The sequence below is a fragment of the Scylla paramamosain genome, chromosome 16 (assembly GCF_035594125.1).
Source record: "Scylla paramamosain isolate STU-SP2022 chromosome 16, ASM3559412v1, whole genome shotgun sequence".
Classification (NCBI taxonomy): Eukaryota; Metazoa; Arthropoda; class Malacostraca; order Decapoda; family Portunidae; genus Scylla; species Scylla paramamosain.
In genome coordinates this window covers 13,700,001-13,721,215 of record NC_087166.1, presented here as the reverse complement: position 1 = coordinate 13,721,215, position 21,215 = coordinate 13,700,001, and the positions used below count along the sequence as shown (strand labels likewise).

Sequence of the window (21,215 nt, the reverse complement as noted above, 5' to 3'; positions counted from 1 at the left end):
GATTTAATTTGCATATATGATTTGCTGTCAAAATCCTATTGCAGTCTTTGGTTAATCTGGATATCATGTCTGTGTTACCTACAAGCACGAAACTCATATGTCACGGAGAAAGGTTCGGTGACCTTTCCGTAAATGTAAAAAAAAAATTGGGGAGCACCTGTCTAGTATGGCTGTAATAGCACTCGCGAGTGTGGAGAAATTCGATGTTTTGTAAGTCCAGCTAACTCTGCACCAATCAAAAGTAAACATTGAAATGATTTTCTTTTGTTTATAACTGGGATTTGTGGTAGGATTTCATGGTATCTATACAGCTGATCCCTCCAATCACGAGCTGCCAGTCGTGAGGCCATTCCTGAGGCCGTTAATGACGACTTTCCACGGCAGGTTCAGTTACACTTTTAATTTGTTTTAGAGACGTGTCAGGTGTTCTGATAGAGGCTCACTGTTATTTGTTAATATGGCTACCCAGTTGAGGGAGGTAAAGCGAACAGTGCCAGCGTTCAGCAGAATATTAAGTCACTATGTGAGATATTTAGCAACAGCAATGGTTAAGGACTTCTTATCAAGAAATACTCAGTCTTTATGGTCACAGATATGGTGGGCAGCCTGGAAGCAACAGCAAAAAACAGGAAATGATGAGTGGTACACAGGCATTTCCCTATACTTTCAATGCCCAGGTGGTAATGCTTTGAGTCTAAGGGAGGATAGGGGCGACAGCAGACCAATAGTGCGTTGGCTTCACGTTTATGATGTCATACGGACTCCTCCCATTATACCTCCATGGTGCAAATGCAAGAGAAAGCACTATTTAAATACAGAAGATGCAGAGAAACAATGGTAAGCCTAACTTAGATATATCCTTGTTCAGATATCCTCCACAAACTTACATGTTTAGGTGTTTATTGAAGGAAAGATAGAGGAGATTGCAAGGAAAGGGTGTCAGTGCAAGGTTGCTAAAAATGTATAATTAATGATTAGAAGAAAAAAAAAGACATTTATTCTGTTACTGTCAGTATTGTGGTTTGATAAGACAGATGATGTAATAACAAACATCCATTATTATTATTATTATTATTATTATTATTATTATTATTATTATTATTATTATTATTATTATTATCTCAATATTAATGTGTTTGGAAAGTAGTGCAAGAATTGGGTAAATTTATAGTTTAAGCCAGTGTCCCCAATCTCTACCCACGGCCCACGGCGTTATTATTAATTTCCGACAAGTAGTGTAATCATTAGAAATGATGTGAATAGTGAGAACAAAATGAGGTAGGTTATTACCACGTAGTTTGTAATGGCTTAAACTATAATAAAACCCTAACCTAACCTAACCTAACCTAACAACTGAAGTTCAGGCAACAATACACCATTTATGTTTACCTGTGGACTTAGAAAAAGTTGAGAGCGCTGTGCATTCCCAGGCCTATTGTGGCGTTATTATTAATTTCCGACAAGTAGTGTAATCATTAGAAATGATGTGAATAGTGAGAACAAAGTGAGGTAGGTTATTACCACGTAGTGTGTAATGGCTTAAACTATAATAAAACCAAGAATTGTTATTCAGATTGCTCTTTCATATTGAGAGAGAGAGAGAGAGAGAGAGAGAGAGAGAGAGAGAGAGAGAGAGAGAGAGAGAATGGGGGGCAGAAATGTTTTGTAATTTCAGTCCTGCCAAAAATACCTACATGCTATAAAAAAAAGTCTTAACATGTAACATGGAAAGTAGGCATGGAAAAAAGGGAATCCCTTAGTGTGTGGAGATTACTGAAGCCTGACAAGGTTATTGATGAGAAAATGGTCCAGCATGTGTTTTCTCTCTCTCTCTCTCTCTCTCTCTCTCTCTCTCTCTCTCTCTCTCTCTCTCTCTCTCTCTCTCTCTCTCTCTCTCTCTCTCTCTCTTTTGACCATGCAAGTTTTTGGGTACTATTTGTGATTTTGTTTCTACGTATATGTATCAGGAAGTCTCTCTCTCTCTCTCTCTCTCTCTCTCTCTCTCTCTCTCTCTCTCTCTCTCTCTCTCTCTCTCTCTCTCTCTCTCTCTCTCTCTCTCTCTCTCTCTCTCTCTCTCTCTCTCTCTCTCTCTCTCTCTCTCTCTCTCACATGAGGAAATTTAGTTGCAAAAGTGTAAATTTTTTTGGGGGTTATTTTTTATTAGTTTCTCAGCTTTCTCGCCATCCTTCTGGTTAGGTTTAGAACCTGTCAATTATGATAACATTCTACATTGACTACTTTTTTTATGAAGGAGGGACACTGGCCAAAAGCAACTAAAATCCAATAAAATAAGGCCCACTGAGATCCTGGTCTCCAAACAGGGTCCAAAGCAGTAGTCAGAAATTGACAGATAAATTGTCTTGAAATCTCCCTCTTGAAGGAGTTCAAGTCATAGGAAGGTGGAAATACAGGAGCAGGCAGGGAGTTCCAGAGTTTACCAGAGAAAAGGATGAATGATTGAGAATACTGGTTAACTCTTGCTTTAGAGAGATGGATAGAATAGGGATGAGAGAAAGAAGAAAGTCTAGTGCAGCGAGGCCACAAGAGGAGGGGAGGCATGCAAGTTAGTAAGATCAGAAGAGCAGTTAGCAGTAGAAGATAGCAAGAAATGCAACATTGCATTGATGAGAAAAATGCTGAAGACAGTCTGTTAGAGAAGTTGATAAAATGAAAAGCTTTTGATTCCACCCCGTCTAGAAGAGCAGTGTGAGTGAGACCCCTCTCAGATATGGAGTGTGCTCCACATGTCTGAGAGGAGTTTCACTCATACACTTAGACACACTCATAGATCAAGACACTTAGTTTCGATACCAGAAGAGCAGTCTGACCTGGGGATATTTGTGGTCCCCTCCTGAGATGGGGACTCTGAAGATGGTGTAGGAGTTGCCATGATGATTTTGAATTTTGAGGGAAGGGTGTGTGTGTAATTAGTTGTTTGTAGCTTTGTGTGAAGAAAGAGAGTTGTCTTTAGAGAGTAGGCTGTGACTACCTCCTTGTGTTGTGAAACACAAAGGAAAACGTTCAGTGAGGTCATAGCTTTGTTTAATGATAGGTTCACAGCACCCCCTGATCCATTCCTTTAGACCTCACTGGTAGTAATTGTTGTTTTGGCAGGTGCCTATTGCTGCCTCCTTCAATAATTATAATGTACAGAGAAAAAGGCAAGACAATTAATTACTGTATATTATGTTGTTATCTCATTGTTTATAGGTGACCAAGACCTTTCAGGATGACCAAGCTCTTTCAATATAGTGTGTTTCATAAGTATGGCATCCCTTTTGCCTTTGTGAAACTTCACAAAGCATTTCTTCACCAGGCATTGGTGCTCCTCCCACATATCCTAAGGTGTGCATTTTGGAAGTCTGTATCCCCCTTCCATCTAAGTTGCAGTCAATGTCCTCCCCTCCCCATAAGGCCGACCCACTTACAGGAGAGTGCATTGTCTCCTGGAGAGTGCTCATGTCATAACTCTTCATTTCCCAGATACACAGATGCACTACTGCTTACCAGCAGATGATAATCCTGTTCTGTCTTGCAGGTCCTGGGCAAGAGACAATAAAATAGGAATTGCAGCAAGTCATGAACAGTACAGCACCAGCTCCTGTAGTACAGTGAGTGACTGTAGGTGGTGATACATAAGGATAATTGAGGTATTGTGAGTTGTCATGGATGGAATTATGTATCAGATAACTGAAACAAATGTCATATGAAAATAATTATAATGTAAAGAGACAGAGAAAGAAAAAAGTGACAGAGAAAAGGCAGAAAGAAAGGGTGATAAGTAACCCAAGCTGTAGTAGGGGCAAGACACAATGGCAGTGTGTATTGTGTTGCCAAGCTGCTGCTGGCTACAGCTTGGATGAAACTTTGCTATCCACCCTTCTCTCTGCCTTTTACCATCATGTTCAGAACTCTCACATACTCCCTATTTTAATCTTCACCATAATTACATGATAAAAAGCATCATAAGAAGGAAAAAAAAAATCACCTCATTGAGATATTCCTATCAATGTAATCTAAATACTGAACATCTCAGGTCTTGAAACAAGGCTCCAGTTAAGAAACATCCATTATCATTATTATTATTATCTCAATATAAGTGTTTGGAAAATAGAGAGAGAGAGAGAGAGAGAGAGAGAGAGAGAGAGAGAGAGAGAGAGAGAGAGAGAGAGAGAGAGAACCATGTGAAAAAATTTAGTCAGAAAAGTATCCAATTTTCAATCTTTTGGGTTATTCTGTATTAGTTTGTCTCACTTTCCTCACTACCACCTTCTCGCCATCCTTCTTGTTAGGTTTAGAGCCTGGCAAGGAACAAGCCTCTGGAACTTCCTCTTCTCTTCTCAGTCCATAAATAGCTGTTCTTCCTCCATGTTTTGCATGCCCTGTCTCCCTTCCCTCTAATTTGCACTTCATGTCCTCCACTTATGTCCTCCCTCCTCATCTGGCCAACCCACCTAGAGGAGTGTGCCTTGTCTCCTCCAGGAGTGTTCATATTGCAACTCTTCACTTCTCAGATACACAGATGCATTGTTGTTTATCAGCAGATGGTTGATAGAACCTGCAAGCCTGTTCTATCTTTTTCCCTTTACAAAACTTCACCAGGCATTTCTTTGCTTCCTACTCCATAAGTTGCACTCGATACCCTTCCCTCCCCATAAAGCCAATCCATCTTGAGGAGTGTACCTCTTATCTTGGAGAGTGCTCTTCTTTTGGAGAGCGCTCATGTCACAACTCCACTTACCAGATACACAGATGCACTAATGTTTACCAATCCTTTTCTATCTTACATGTATGTCCTGGGTGCAAGCCTGCAGCAAGTCACATGAACAGCATTGAGTGGAAAGACATGCATCAGCTCCAGTGAGGTATTACTGACAAGAGAGATACTGTAAAGTTATCATGATAGTTCACAGTGGCAGTATGTGTTGTGATGCCAAGCCTCCCAACCTTCTCTCTGTCTTTTACTCTGAAGTTACTCTCTACTATCTCAAGTTGAACTCTCCACTCTTGAGACAAGTTTCAAGTTAGTACTATCTCTCAAGTGTCCACAAGGGGCAGAAGAGAGAGAGAGAGGGGGAGATAGGTATGAGTATGTTGGAGGGTCAGGTCATGCTGAGAGGGGAGAGGTGAGGTTGAGGCGAGTAGATGAGGGAGTGGAGAGGATGAAAGGGGCCGAGATGAGGGGATTAGGTGAAGTCAATATAGATGAGTTGTATAAATGTTTCATAGATAAATTGCATACAGGATAGTTATCAAACATCCCATATAGAGCAATAAGATCACAGAAAAATTACCTTAAATGGATGACTGTTAGGTTAAAACACTATATGGTGGAAGAGAAGTACATGTGAGAGATTAAGGGCAGGTGAAGAGGTTTTTAAGGCCACAATATAATTAATTAATTTGAACAGTCAGGAGGTTAACGAGGATAGCTAAGGGCAATTATGAATTAAAGGTAACCAGCCGGGCGAGGACAGATCCCAAGGGATTTTATCAGGTATACAGGACAAAGAATAAGGATACTATAGGTTCATTAAAGGCAGCAGATGGGGAGCTGGTTGGTAAAATTCTGAATGAGTATTTTTAACTGTCTTCACTCAGGTAAACCTGCAGGATATGCCAAGTAGTGAACAGATGTTTAGAGCAGATGAGAATGAGAAGCTGACAGATATTTCCATAACTAAGGAGATAGTGGAACAGGAGATAGATAGGCTAAAAAAGTTCAAGACACCAGGACCAGATGAAATATATCCCAGAGTACTTAAGGAATGCAAAGAGGTTATTAGTGAGCTGTTAGTTCCTGTCTTTAGGAAATCACTTAAGTCAGGTGAGGTACCAGTAATGTAGAGGCAGGCTAATGTAGTACCATCGTTAAGAAAGGACATAAAACTTTAGCATCTAATGATAGACCTGTCAGCTTAGCTTCAGTTGTAGGTAGAATATTGGAGTCAATAATAGTGAGGAACATTAGGGAGCATTTAGACAAACATAACTTGATAAATCAGTCACAGCATAAGTCTTGCCTGACAAACTTGTTAAGTTTTTACAGTAAAGTGTATGAAGCAATAGATAATGGTGATAGTTATGACATCTTATATCTGGACTTTAGTAAAGCATTTGACAAGGTATCCCATCAGAGGCTCCTGAAAAGGGTTAGGGCACATGGGATAGATGGGAAGGTGTTAGGATGGGTAAGGTCATGGCTAAGCGACGGGCGACAGAGTTGTAATAAATGGGTCAAAATCCAAGTGGTATCATGTAATCAGTGGGGTGCCACGGGATCAGTATTAGGGCCATTGTTGTTTTTAATATATATCAATGACTTGGATAGTGGAATTAGTAGTGATATTAGTAAATTTGCAGATGACACAAAGATAGATTAATTAGGTCAGAATTTGATGCCATCACTTTGCAAGCAGATTTAGATAGGATGAATGAATGGATGAACAGATGGCAAGTGCAGTTTAATATCAACAAATGCAAAGTACTTAGCTTAGGTACTTAGTGTAGGTAGAGGAAACCCACATAGTAGGTACACAATAAACAACGAAACTGGTAGGTTCAGGGTATGAAAAAGATTTAGGAGTCATAGTTAGCTCTGAACTCCATCTAGGAAAGCAAAGCATAGAGGCCAGAAACAGAGTGAATAGAGTATTAAGATTTATTTTTAGGTGTGTTAAAAGTAGAAGGCCTGAAGTAATATTAAAGTTATATTTGACACTGGTCAGACCTCATCTAGATTATGCTGTGCAGTTCTGGTCCCCACATTACAGGGAAGATATAGGTCTATTAGAATCAGTACAAAGGAGAATAACTAAAAGGATACAGGGGATGAGGAGTATTCCTTATGAGGTGAGATTGAAGCTGTTGAATTTACATTCTTTAGAGAGACATAGGTTAAGAGGGGACCTGATAGAAGTCTTTAAGTGGTATAAGTGTTATTACAAGGGGGTGTAAATAAAATTCTTAGGATCAACAACTGGTATAGAACAAGAAATAATGGGTTCAAGCTTGAAAAATTTAGGTTTAAGAGATGGGAAGAAATTGGTTCTCAAATACAGTGGTAGAGGAGTGGAATGGACTCGGTAATCATGTTATTAATGCTAAGACATTAGGGAGATTTGACGGGCTTATTATGGATTGGGATGATAGGTGGAAATAGGTAGATATATTTCATACAAGGACTGCCATGTGGAAGCCTGCTTGCAGCTTCCCTTATTTCTTATGTTAGCTTTCATTAATAGTACTCTTATGGTGTCTCAAGTTGGGTTTCATTATAATTCCATGAAAAAAAGCACCCAGTCAGTGTGAGGTTTTGAAATCAAAACCAAGGCTTCAGTTAAAAAGCTAGGAAAGGTCTATGTTTTATTCCCACCTTCCCACTCACTCACTCACTCGTGAAAAAGAAACTGCATCCTATTTTCAGTATTTTATTGTCTTAACATGCATCCTACTTAAAGATTTTCCAGAGCAACAATACACAGACTTAGGCGTGGAAAATTAAAAATTAATAATGAATGAGTTGTGGAGTCTAGGATTTACAACTCCTTCATTAATATGAAGCGTCAATCTTTCAAGATCACTCCCCATGTGACTTCTGACATCTAGCCAAAAATATCTCCAATAGATTGGCTTCTTTCCCTCTTTTATTTCAACCAGATGGCACCACTGCTATCACATCTGTCTCTGAAGCTGAACTCTTCACTGAAACCTTTGCTAAAAACTCTACCTTGGACAATTCAAGACTTGTTCCTCCCTCCGACTACTTCATGCTACCTATTAAAATTTTTCACAGTGATGTCGTTCCATGCCCTTGCTGGCCTAAACTCTCGGAATGCTCGTGAACCTGATGGGGTCCCTTCCATGTTGCACCGTACCTAGTCAAACTCTTTCAGCTCTGTAAACATCTCTACCTTTCTTTCTTGCTGGAAGGTTGCCTACATTCAGACTATTTAGGAAAAGGGTCACTGTTCTAATCCCTCAAACTACTGTCCTATTGCTTTAATTTCCTGCTTGTTTAAAGTTTTGGAATCTATCCTTAACAGGGAGGTTCTTAAATATGTCACTTCACAACCTTCTATCTGATCACCAGTATGGTTTCTGTCAAGGCCACTCTACTGGTGATCTGGCTTTCTTTAGTGTCTCTTGGTCATTCTCAGATTTTGGTGTAACTTCTGCAGTTGCCTTGGATATACCATAAGCTTTGATTTCCAAACTACCCTCCTATGGCTTCTATCCTTCTCTCTAACTTCATCTCATTTCCTTTCTGACTGTTCTATTGTTGCTGTGGTAGACAGTCACCATTCTAAATCTAAGTGGTATTCATCAGGATTCTGAGGCAATTGTAGTCACCCACTCTCCTCATTATTCATCAATAACCACCAAAGTAAAATAGCTTGTCCTATCCACTCCTAAATCTATTAAGTGGTGTTCCTCAGGGTTCTGTTGTGTCATCCACTCTTATTATTAATCAATACACATTATTATTCATCATTAATAACCTAAACCAAATTTCTTGTCCTATCCACTCCTATGCTGATGATACCACCCTGCACTTTTCCACATCTTTTCATAGATTTCCAACACTTCAGGAAGTAAACTTTTCACGCAGGGAAACCACAGAATGCCTGATTTCTGATTGGGACAGAGCAAATTTGGTATTTATTGTTCAGTGCCTCAAAAACTCAATTCTTCCATCAATCAACTCGACACAACCTTCCAGACAACTATCCTCTTCTTCAGTGACACTGAACTGTCCCCCTCTTCTACAATGAACATCCTCAGTCTGTGTTTTATTCATAATCTGAACTGGAAACTTCACATCTTACCTATAGTTAAAACAGCTTCTCTTAAGTTAGGCATTCTGAGACGTTTATGCCAGGTTTTTTCAACCCCCAGCTGCTCTGTACAAAAGGGCCTTATCCATCCATGTATGGAGTATGCTTCACACATCTGGGGGGGGTTGGGGGGCTTGTTCCACTCGTACCACTCTTCTAGACGGGAAATCAAAAGCTTTTTGTCTCAACTCCTCTCCTATAACCGACTGTCTTCAGGCTCTCTCTCATCACTGCAGTGTTACATCTCTGGCTTGCTTGTACTGCTGTTTTCCTGGAAACTGCTCTTCTAACCTTGCTAACTGCATGCCTCCCTTCCTCCTGTGGCCTCGCTGCACAAGACTTTCTTCTTTCTCTCGCTCGTATTCTGTCCATCTCTCTAGTGCAAGAATTAACCAGTATTCTTAATCATTCGTCCTTTTCTCTGGTAAACTCTGGAACTCCCTGCCTGCTTCTGTATTTCCACCTTCCTATGACGAATTCCTTCAAGAGGGAGGTTTCAAGACACCCTTCAATTTTTGACCACCACTTTGGATCCTTTTCTGGGACTGGCATCTCACCCTTCAATTTTTGACCACCACTTTGGATCCTTTTCTGGGACTGGCATCTCTGCTTTTTTTTTTTTTTTTTTTTTTTTTGCTCTGCTTTTGGCCAGTGTCCCTTCTACATAAAAAAAAAAAAAAAAAAAAAATACCAGCATCACAGCCAGCAAAAACCGAGTCTGACACACATGTTCCGGGGAAGTAAGAAAAACTACACAAACAGCCTTGTAGTGGCTGCAAAGAATGATATACCTCCAATTTAAGCAGTTTCCTGCTAGCTTGTATGTTGGACCCCAAGAAAATGATGCCCATACATTAATGAATACAAGAAAGGTGAGGTAACCTGCCATTGGAAAGTTCAGCTGGCAGGGGCATCATCTGTGTTGGGATTCAACATACCAACATTGACAAAGTTTGCAGTACTTTGGAGGTCACCCGATTCATAGTGTTCTGTCCCTCCTGTTGTTTCCTCTTTTTGGTGCTTTTCTCTGCTGTAATGTTGAGCTGCTGTTCTTCAGCTGAAAGGAGTAAAGGAAGTAATTATCTTCATACTCAACTCCATACATAATCTTATCCCAACATTTGTTTCCAAGGACACCCACATTAGATTATTTTGGTTTCTTTCATTCAGTCTTGTCCTTCCATTACCTCTAATGTTCTTTACATCAAATTCACTTACATACTCCAACACTATCCCCTCCACTTCAGTATAGGAGATCCATCTCACCACCATACTCACTCACCTTGTAATACTCACCTCTTAAGTCGTTGTCCTTTGTCATTAGCTCTTTGTAACTACACAACCCTGTCAACCACTCTATATTCATATTTTGCCACCTCATTCTTTCCTGGTACTAGGTGTACTATTTTATATGTGCTAACTACTTTCAATAGCTACTCACCCTGGTCTGATTGTTTCACTAAATAGAATAGCTATATCAAGAACATTCATAACCATGGTAAGTAATGGAATAGAGCCAGGTAACATTAAATTGAATTTAAACTGGATTCTGTCAAAGATCCTGGTATCACCAATAAAGATCATGAAATTACAAAATGTTTAGTGCCACCCTAAAAAGCATTCTTTGTTTTCATTCTTCATTTTTACAATTGTCATTCAATATTTTTGTGGCAAAATGTGCAAATATCACAGGAGTTAGTGATGCCTTCTTCACTTCCCTTTCTGTAACACCTTGATGGTCCACCTGATGTGCATTTCCAAGGCTCCCCCACTGCATTTCTGAGATTAGTTTACAACAACGTCTGGACAACCTTGGCTAACTGGTGTTATCATGGGGCACTCCAAGGATGGCTACTGTAGTCATAATCTGCAAAGTGCAGCTCATTTAGCATATTACACAAAATGTACACTATCCTTGTAGAGGAGGTTCTTAGAATAAAAGAATGTAGAATTTCATAAAAATTGCTTCAATGAATACAATGAGCCAGGAATTTGCTCAAATGCAACTGAAAGACTGCCTCAGTGAATATAGAAAAGGTAGGAGACAACTTGATTGCAAGAGTGAAGCAGGAAATCATAACCTATTTGCAAGCAGTAATGGTCCTCCATTCAATGAACAAAATCCTAACTAAGCATTTAATCTACTCCATCAATACATATTTTCTAGGATTTGTGACCTGATTATTGCAGAAAGTACTTTTGACATAAATAAGAGTCTTACTACTGAAAGCCTGTATTATAGTTGTTATTCTGGGTTGAAGCAAGATCACATTAAAGATCATTGAAGCAGTTTGTATTGATGCTGGCAGGTTAGATACAAACCACAATTTTTACCATAATCTTTCTTCTACGGAGTCTGATGACAGTTAATCACCACAGTGACTACACAGCCTCACACGGTCCTCATCCTTCAACCAGCTGGTGTTGCATCTCCATGGTGTTCAGGAAGACATGGCACTGCACTGCTTGATCTGGAAATTATGTGATATCTATTGTATTTGTTAAAAACTACTTAGTAAATTTTGTTGAGAAGCACTCACTTGTTAATATTTTTATAGGGCTTGGGTGATAGACATTATGCTCTGTTTATATATGGCAGTGAAATGATAATAATAATAATAATGATAATAATTATAATAGTGCTAATAATTATTTGACAAAAAAAAGTGCTGATAATTATTTGAGGAAAAAAGCTGATAGAACTTATAATAGTGGAGAGGGAGTTAAGGAAAAAACATAGAACTTATAAAAATGGAGAGAGAGAGAGAGAGAGAGAGAGAGAATGTAATAATCATGCAAGATAAAATATTCACATTATCTCAGTAATAATGGAATAAAGACACCGCTTTTCCTCTAGTATGGAGCACAGCACAACATGTTCATTTAAGGAAATTTGTTGGTAATTGGGGAAAAAAACATCATCCATTACTTTTGTGAGAGTGTTGGTGCCCTTGGTGTGTGGGGAGGAATTGTGTACTGAGGTGTGCGTGCCATTTCACACGCTCACAAAGAAACAGACAGACAGGGATCAAAGAAACTGGTAATTTGAGTCTTCCGGGCACCAATAGATACAATTACTGAAAACTCACACCCACAGTGATATAATGGAATGAACCAAGTTTACCTCAAGAACAAATATGAACCCACTGAGCCATCTACTCTCCCACCCCACCGAGTAACTTGCTTTCCCAGCCCATTGAGTAACTTAAACTCCCAGCCCAGCGAATCACTTTACTCTCAGCCCATTGAGTAATTTCCTTTCCCAGCCCCGCCCAGCCAAGGAGAGAGACAGCGGGATCAACAATGCTTCTCCAAACACGAAGTTATACATCTTAGGTTTGAAGGAAGAGTACTTAGTTTTGAAGGAAAAGTAAGGAAGTGGCCATAGTAGAAAAAAAAAAAAAATGTTACAGGGAGAAACGAGATCACGGAGATGAGGTACGAAAATATAACGGTCTGCATGGAAATCAAACCAGGAAAAAATTGTTATACATATGTCAATGGAAATGTATGCCTATGAACATTACACAAGGTAGCAAGGGAGTGTGGCAAATGTATGAAAATAATTTCTTGCAGAAATAAATTAGAGATTCTCTCGCGCTCTTCCTAGACATTCAGGTTATTGCACTACCACAGTGGTTCTTAACTTGAATTCGGTTGAACCCCAGGGGTTCGATGATTCAGTCTCAGGGGTTCGGCGGAGGTGTGTGTGCAAGGTTCATTTTGTGCACTTTTATTTTTCCAACTACGATGGGTTCGGCGAATGCACGTATGAAACTTGCAGGGTTCAGTACCTCCAACATGGTTAAGAACCACTGCACTACTATGTAACAACAATACCCTAATAGCTTAACCATGGTTAAGTGACGTGGTAGTACATGGTTGTGGTGCATGTGGTGGTGGACAGACAGTTCATGTCAATGATGAAAAAAGGAAAGGTGATCAGGTTTGTGAAGCAAGTGATAAAAAAAAAAAAAAAAAGGGAACTTCGATAAAACAAACTGATACAAAGAAAAATGTTTCTGCATCATCCATCACATTTGATACCTATCACAACTTTCTATAAGCCGTTTGTTTTACGAATTCTTATCTGACACTTAGCAAGACGAAGTGATACAAAATATGGGTTTTGACTGGGTTGACTTTTAACAATAGAGGAAGAGCATGGATGGAAGCTGGAGATAAAATGGAAGAGGAGAGTGAATATGAAGAGTAAAAAAAAAAAAAAAAAAAAATTAAAAGAAAGAGGGAGGAGACAAACAAGCAAGAAACTGACATATAAATATTGTAAGTAGGGAATAGAAAGAGGAAGAAAATAGGAAGAAATAGGAAGGAGAAACAGACAAGGAAGAGGAAGAGAGAAAAGGGAGAGTATTATTTCCAGATAACGGGCTCTGGACGAGAACTAGTCTTCTCCCGTTAGGTTACTCGCCCTAACCGGCTGACTGAGGCAACCTTTCCCCTCCTTACCTTCCTTTTTACCTCTCCTCCTCACCTCTCAGCCTAGACCGGTCATTGACTCTCAGTCCTTCACTAGCAATATTATGCCATGCCCTCCCCCTCCTTTCCTCTCGCTTCTCTTTTCCCTTCTCCGCCTTACCCTTGTCTACTTTTACCGCCATTTTATATATATATATATATATATATATATATATATATATATATATATATATATATATATATATATATATATATATATATATAATTTTTTTTTCTTAAACCAAATTCTCTCTCTCTCTCTCTCTCTCTCTCTCTCTCTCTCTCTCTCTCTCTCTCTCTCTCTCTCTCTCTCTCAAGGACGAAAAACCACGCACCAGACAATGGCAGTGAAAGAAAACGGTAAAACAGTTTAGATAAACACAGCGACGAGTAAAAAAAAAACGAGAAGAAAGCAGCGAGGAATGAGCGGAGGGAAAGTGGGGCAGCATGAGTGGCTGCGGCAATAAAGCACAACCAAAGGACAGAGAGAGACAACCGCAGCCACAAAGAAACGCCTCCAAAAACTTTAACCGTGGGAAAGTGCAGGAGGCGGAAGACCAGGTGGTGTTCTTGTTAACTTTCTTCCTAAGGTTCCTCGAGGTACCATTACTACTCATGGCCACTTGTTAGTCAAGTTCTCATCGCCAGAAGGGAGAAGAGGAAGGGAAAGAGGAATAGAGGGAGAAATGAGTAAGAGGTAGGACTGTACCAAAAAAAAAAAAAAAAAAAAAAAAAAAACAACTACAAAACAAATTAAACAAATGATGAGAATAAATAGTCTCACTTTCTTGTCGCCAGGAGGAAGGCGAAGGGAATGAGGAATAGAAGGAAATGGAGGAGAGAGGAAAGGAGGGATTGTGTGCGTGATGAACGATGAACAGAAAGCAGAACTACAAGAGCAAAATGGAGTAGGAGAGAGTCAGTGGTCTGTTTGTAGTGCCACTCACCATCTTTGCTCTTCTCTTCATCTTGCCATCTCCTTTCATTACACTGATCGACACTGCGCAGCTCGTGGAGAACTAAAAAGACAGGCAGCCAAACAAACGGGAGACGCAACACAAAGTAGACATAAAACATCTACACACGCTGCCGCCGCAGCAGCAGCCGCCTCCTCTCCACTTTCCCTTTCCATCAGTAACCTCACGGGGACGTCGACGGAACGCAACCTAAAGAAAGAAGAAAACATTATGCAAACGTTCCTTAGGGTGCAAACACAGACCCGAGAAAATGAGATTCAGGAACAACAAAACACCTACTCTTTTTTACGAGTTGAATTCTTTACAAACAAAACCTGCGACCTGCCTTAGGGTGTGTCAGGGAAGGTGCAATGTGTGTGGGGGAGGACGGCGGTGAAGTTGGGTGGTGGTTGGACTCAGCGTAGCTGGAAAGGCTATATGTGAGGCTAGATAGAGAGTGATAGTTTTGCAAGTTATGTTAGACTAGATTAGACTGGTATAGAAGGATGTTACAGGTTTGTAGACTACGCTAGGCTAAATTGGATTAAGATAGGGGAGTGTGAGGATAGGATTGTAGGTTAGATTAGGGGGTTATAGTAAATTTATTGATTATATTAAACTAGATTATGTCAAGTTACGAGTGTGTTATGATAAGGTTGCATGTACTAGGATCCAGATAGTGAATGTGGAGTGATTAATTACTTAGACTGGAAGAACTTGCTCGACAAAGGCAGCGACATGTGGACTGGCCAGACTGGTCATTTAGACTGGGACGACTGACGACAGAAATAGAAGCAGACGGCAGCGTTGAATGACTCCTATGAGTGGACTGAAAATACGAGTGCGAGACGGACAAGGCACCGCAAAAACACTCGCATGTCGCTGTCTTGAATGCGACAAGTTACTATTTTTGGGCCTCGTGTTATATAAAGGGAGATTAAGCAGGTGGTATTAGACTATTTTACTGATATTCTTGCGCCGCAGCAACGAGGTCATATGGCGCCGTGACGTCAGGGAGAGGTATGAAAGGTTCCCGTGGGGTGAAAGGGCGAGAGAAGAGCTAGAGGCGGTTGCGGTGGGAAGAGAAGTGAATGAACAGAAGGGAAATGCTCAAATGGTCTGAATTTGTTAGCATTCTGCACAGAGCAGCAAAGGAGAGGCAGAGAGACGAGCATCTGGTTGGTTAGTTCATGCCACGTACAACTTCAGCCCTTCTCTCCCTCCTCAGTCTCTTCAACCTCTTCCTCCCTTTCTCTCTCCTCCCTGACGCTTCCACCCTCCTCCCTCCACATGCACACTGTTAGCGGTACACTTTACTTTCCACCATGACCTTGTGACCGCCTCCTCGTCCCTCTCCCCCCAAACCCCTGCAGGTGTCCCAAAGTGAAGGCAGAACGTGTCCTTGATACAGAGCGATGACCCAACCCACCGCCCACCTACCTACCTAATACTTGCCACCCACGATTCTCAAATCTACCCAGCGCAATTTTGTTTTATCCATTCATCTTATGTGTTAAGGATAAAATGTTCACCTCTTCCTCCTCCTCCCCTTCTCTTTCTACTTCCTCTTCCTCCTCCTCTTCATCCCTTCTCCACACCCATCATCAGTATTGCAGCCATCGCCTCTCACTCTTACTCTCTGCCACCTCGCAGCCTCAATTTAATTTTTATGCACTAACGAAGATATGACGAGAGTCAGTGTGAAGTGAAAGGAAAAATAGTGCTTTCCATTATTCCTTTTCCTTCTACCATCACCACCAGCACCACGTAAATATGACCTCCACTTCCTTCCCTTTCATACACGTCTTTTGTTTTATTTAATTTTTTAAAACTTTTTTCCGAGCTCTTTTCCTTTAATTTCTTTTACCGTCTTTTCCTCTTTCCTTCGTTGACCTCGCGCTGACACGTAGGAGAATGTTCCGATCTTTTCTTGACCTTCCACCTTCATGCAACGTCATTCCCTCCTCCTCCTCCTCTCCCTCCTTCATTACTCTCCTTCCATCCTTCTCTTTACCTTCCTTTCTTTTACCTGTTTCTTTCTTTTTATAGTTATTACTTATCTTCAGCTTTTTATTTGTCTTTCCTTTCTACTCTTTCCCTTCTTCTCTTCACTTAATTTTATCTCTTTGTTGTTACTTTATGCCTTCATATTTCTACGACGCCTTTTCTTGCCTTTATTCTCCCTTTCTCATCAAGTTCAATCTTATTTCACCCTCTCTCATATTCCTTTCTTCTTCCTCCTCTCTCATATTCCTTCCTTTCTTCTTCCACCATTTTTTTTTCTTCTCTGAGCCGCTCGTGGGAGTTTACTTTTACTGGTTAACTTTCCCCTGTCTGTCTTCACTTTCCCGGCGAGTCTTGTCCTCGTTCTTCACCACCATCATCCATTTGACTGCTACTGATAACACCACCGCCACTGCCACCTGCTCCAGCGTCCCCGCCCTCACCGCCTCACACACTTTCTGGTGACACTGATTCTCCAGTGTGATGAAAGTTGATCGAAGGAAATGTTTTCTAGATCACCTACTCCTCCTCCTGCCAAGTGTCTGTGTGTCTGTCTGCCTCACTCATGCACTTATTGGAGACAATGTAGTTTTTTGTAGTATTTTTATCATCTTAGTCTTTTTGCATTATTGCCATCTGCTTTTTATGTTTTATCAACTATCTCGTCTCTTCTGCTTATATTTTGTCATCCTCTCCTTTCTCTTCTCATTATACGTTACTGGCATCCTCACATCTTCCTTTTTTAATACTTCGCTATCCTCGCTTCCTCCTTTCATGCATCATTGCCACTCTGATCTATAATTCTCTGGAAATTGTAAATGACTTCTCCAAAATCTTACGTATGTCAAATGATTTTTTTTTGTGTCTAGGAACTCGAAGAATGAGAAACAAATATATGCTGAGAATCTTCATAAATTTAATCTTTCATGTATTCCTTATCAAAACCCCATGAAACACTACTGCAAACCATGAAACCATGGCGAATGTAAAAATGTAAAATATACGCAATTTACGAAAAAAAAGGTGTATCTGGATGAGGGTTTATTTTCCTTTGCGTAATCTTGAATCATTCACGCTACGGAGTTATCGGTCAGGCTTCACGGTTTATCGTCCTTTAAAGCCACCACAAGCATGATGAGACAAACACTGAGCCAAAACGCAGCACGCACGAACAACGGTACGCAATGATGCACAGATTACCTGGCGGCGGAAGAGAATGTGGTGGTGTGCGTGTCCTTCATTATACTTCTCTCTCTCCACTCGCCATTAGCCACTCAAGGCATGGATATTATGGAATGCCTGCTGGCGAGTCCATAAATGGTTTAAAAGCGGTGGAGAGAGGAAGATGAGGAGGGATAGTGGGTTGGATGGAACTGGACTTAAATGGGATGGGATGAAACTTTTTTTTTTTTTTTATGAAAAAAATTGGATTAACAAACAGGCCATATATAAAAAATGTCCCACCGAAGATGTAAGTCCTCGAAGAATGTAGTCAAAAAGGTTATCCAAGATTTAAGAATGTCTTGAAACCTCCCTCTTCAAACAATTCTAGTAGCGAGGCAGGACATGATAGAACAGACGTGTGATTGGGATGATGACAAGGTTGTGGTGGTGGTGGTGGTAATGATGAGAATGTGGTAAGAACGTGACTACCAGTGGTGTAAAACGTCATAAAAGCAAGTAAACAGAATAACGGAGCTTGTGTTGCATTAAAACAAATAAAGCACTTGAAACTGACATATTTTGTTGAAGTACAAGCAATAGAGAAAAAAAGAAAAAAAAATACCGACACTAAATACATAATTTTCGCAACTCCTGCACTGGAATGAGAGGCTGATTGTTAAACTTAAGTACCCGTAATGAAAAAAAAAGTGAAAAAACACTAAATATGCATGATTTTCGCAACTCCTGGACTGGAATGAGAGACTGATCCGGACTGACGACTGAGAAAAACGTACCACATACTTGATTATATAAACGAGGCGATCAACAGAACAGATTTCACAAGTTCAAAAGACATTCGTTGCATAATGGAGAACGAATATACCGCAAAAAGTTACATAATCAAGCCTCAAAAAAAGATAAATATACCGATGGAAACTTGGCGCACGATGACGCTGCAAGTAGACACCAGATTCACATTATTTAATACAAAACCGTACGAGTTCTGACCATGAACATTTATCAGAGAGAGAGAGAGAGAGAGAGAGAGAGAGAGAGAGAGAGAGAGAGAGAGAGAGAGAGAGAGAGAGAGAGAGAGAGAGAGAGAGAGAGAGAGAGAGAGAGAGAGAGAGAGAGAGAGAGAGAGAGAATCACACCCTACAAGACAGGAGAGAGAGAGAGGATGAGGAAGAGTAAAAGGAGGAAGATAGAATCAGGGCAGTGCAGACACGACCTGGATCAGATGCAACCGTTCACAAGCACTATTCCTTCCCTTCACAAGAGCACGAGGGTGACGAGCAGGCCATTGGACGAGGCGGTAGTGGCGCGCCATATCAAACTTTATGAAGATTTTCCTCAACAAGTTTTCCTTTGTCTCGCCCCACGTGCATGCGAATCATTAGCACTCACTGCTGCTTCAATACATTGCAGTTCTAAATTAAAATCAGCTTTCAGAGTGAGTTGCATTAGTAAGCTGATTATCTCTAACTACTTGGTCAAATCAGGGTTTGTTAGAAAATATAGCATTAGTTAAAGTTCTCAGATAATCAATACATACTTTAATGAAATGAGGTTGGCATCAGATTAAAATCAGGCTTTAGCGTTGCACTTAATTAGCGATACAAGAGTAAATCTTAAGGTATAAAAAGTAAAAAAAAGTATTTGGGATTTAAGAATATAAAAATGCGTGTTTTAATCGAATCAAACAATTGTGAAAGTGACAAGGATATCGTCTCTATTTTTCCAATGAAATAATGAAAAGAAACAAAAACAAAGTTATCTGCAAATAACGTCAACAAGCCTTTAAAAGCTACAGCGATTTGTGAACACAAAAACTAATTAAAATAAATGACATACTATACGTGTAGGAATGGCGGTGACAGATTCAAGTATAATAAACTAAGCTAAAAATAAAAACAAGAAAAAATAAAAACTCAAGAAAAAAAAAAAGTGATGAATACGAGCCAGCACTGAGCAAGGCATTTAAAGACCAGAGTGACACGCGTAGCATTGCCGGCGACAGGTTCGAGTAAGTCGGTCAACGAGAGGAAACCACGATTTCAGGCAAAACCCGATCGAGTAACCTTTTGTTGGGCTTGAGCATTGGTGGGGGGAGGACCTGTCTGCACTGGCTGGCTGGCTGGCGGGCTGGCGTCCTCCTCTTTCCTGCACACTTGCCCTTTCTTGCCTCAGTGGGTCAGCCTTTCCCCCCACCCCTCTTGACCCTCTCTCCTCAGGTCACCTTCACCCCAGTCTGTGACCTATTTCAACATCCCATAACGGCCACGTATGCTTATAGTCTTCAGGGAGCTCGAGAGAGAGAGAGAGAGAGAGAGAGAGAGAGAGAGAGAGAGAGAGAGAGAGAGAGAGAGAGAGAGAGAGAGAGAGAGAGAGAGAGATTCACCTTTGATATTTAACCTGTTAAATATGTGAAACAAAACAAAGAAAAACAATTTGTATATAAAAAAAAGTAAATGAAAATGAATAATTTAAAAACGATCAAATACAACGTGTTTTTCTTGTTTTCCTTTCCTTTAGGTCTTCCTTTCCTTTCTCGTCTTAGCCCTCTAATTAATTCTTCTCGCATCATTTATTATATTGATTCTTCTGCCTTTCTCTTTATTCTATCCTAATTTACTATCATGAGAGTTTATAAAAAAAAACAAGTCTTTTTAACATAGGACTTGTATCCAGCTTGTTCAGGTCACCACCACCACCTACCACCACTGCTAGCTCCCCTACTAATACTACTGTTACCCACCACCACTACCACTCGCCAAACATCGCCACCATTTGGTTCATCCCATCAACAAAGAAAAAGTGCTCCTCTACCAGCCAAAAGAAATCTCCAGTCTCCTCTCACGCCGGGTTAACGCGGGGCAAGGAAGTGTTACTGGTACTACCTCTACTTTTGGTTTCAGTAATAAAAGGGAAAGTCCCGAGTTGGTGGTGGTGATTCTGTTTGTGGCACAATAAGGCGAACCACACCTGCCCTACAGCAACAGGTCATCGGAGGTCAACAGCCCCGCCCAGCGCCACCCAGCTCTGCCCACTTCCTCTCTCCCTCTCCCCGTCCCTCCCCACCCAGCCCCGCGCCACGCCACCCCGCCCCACTTCCCTCTCACTTGGCCTTGAATCCCGGGAACACGCACGCTAAAAGTCTCCTTGTGTGTGAACCTGCAAACACCTACTGGCTCCCCCTTCCCCCCACACACATACATACACACGACCCAAAATCCCCACATTCGGCCTTTCTCACTGCTATTCCTCCCCTTCTCAATCCAAACGTCCCAAAATCACTCTCATTCGGCCCTTCTCACTTTTATTCATTCCCTAAACTCCCTTTACTCCTTCGCAATCCCACCATTCACTTCCTTACAACCACCTATTACATCCCCACCGAACAACCTTTGTCTTTACAGACCTCTCCCTCTCTACCTCCGGAATACCTCCGGAAAACAATGTCTCACACACCGAACCCACAACCATGGAAGGCGAATGAAAGAACACCGACACTTAATCAGGAGAAATCAAGGGATTGCGCAATCTATCCTTTTCGCTTTCTCTTTACAGTTATTTCCTATCGTCTCCTCCCCTTCGGCGCTTCAGTCAGCCTCGCAGATACTCGCAGTTACCTAGAATGTCAGCTGGCCAGTTTCGTTTCCCTTCCTCTTATCTGCTTAGCATTCTTAGCATTTGAGAGAGAGAGAGAGAGAGAGAGAGAGAGAGAGAGAGAGAGAGAGAGAGAGAGAGAGAGAGAGAGAGAGAGAAAGAGAAA

At 40.8% G+C, this 21,215-nt stretch overlaps 2 long non-coding RNA genes across 3 annotated transcripts in view; one reads left to right on the top strand and one right to left on the bottom strand.

Annotated features, from left to right (window-relative positions):
• Positions 1-390: 390 nt before the first annotated feature.
• On the top strand, positions 391-11,557 carry LOC135108077 (uncharacterized). Its single transcript, XR_010272141.1, has 3 exons — positions 391-837; positions 3,539-3,611; positions 11,217-11,557. It is a non-coding gene; the product is annotated as an uncharacterized LOC135108077 (long non-coding RNA).
• LOC135108076 (uncharacterized) overlaps positions 7,417-21,215 on the bottom strand; it is a 15,151-nt gene continuing 1,352 nt past the window's right edge. Inside the window, exons 2-4 of one of the 2 annotated variants that reach the window (XR_010272140.1) lie at positions 14,264-14,482; positions 11,172-11,308; positions 7,417-9,894 (exon numbers count right to left, since the gene is read on the bottom strand). This is a non-coding gene — a long non-coding RNA (uncharacterized LOC135108076). Of the gene's footprint in view, positions 9,895-10,443; positions 10,705-11,171; positions 11,309-14,263; positions 14,483-21,215 lie in introns of those variants that run through there. The other variant, XR_010272139.1, reaches the window with a different exon arrangement.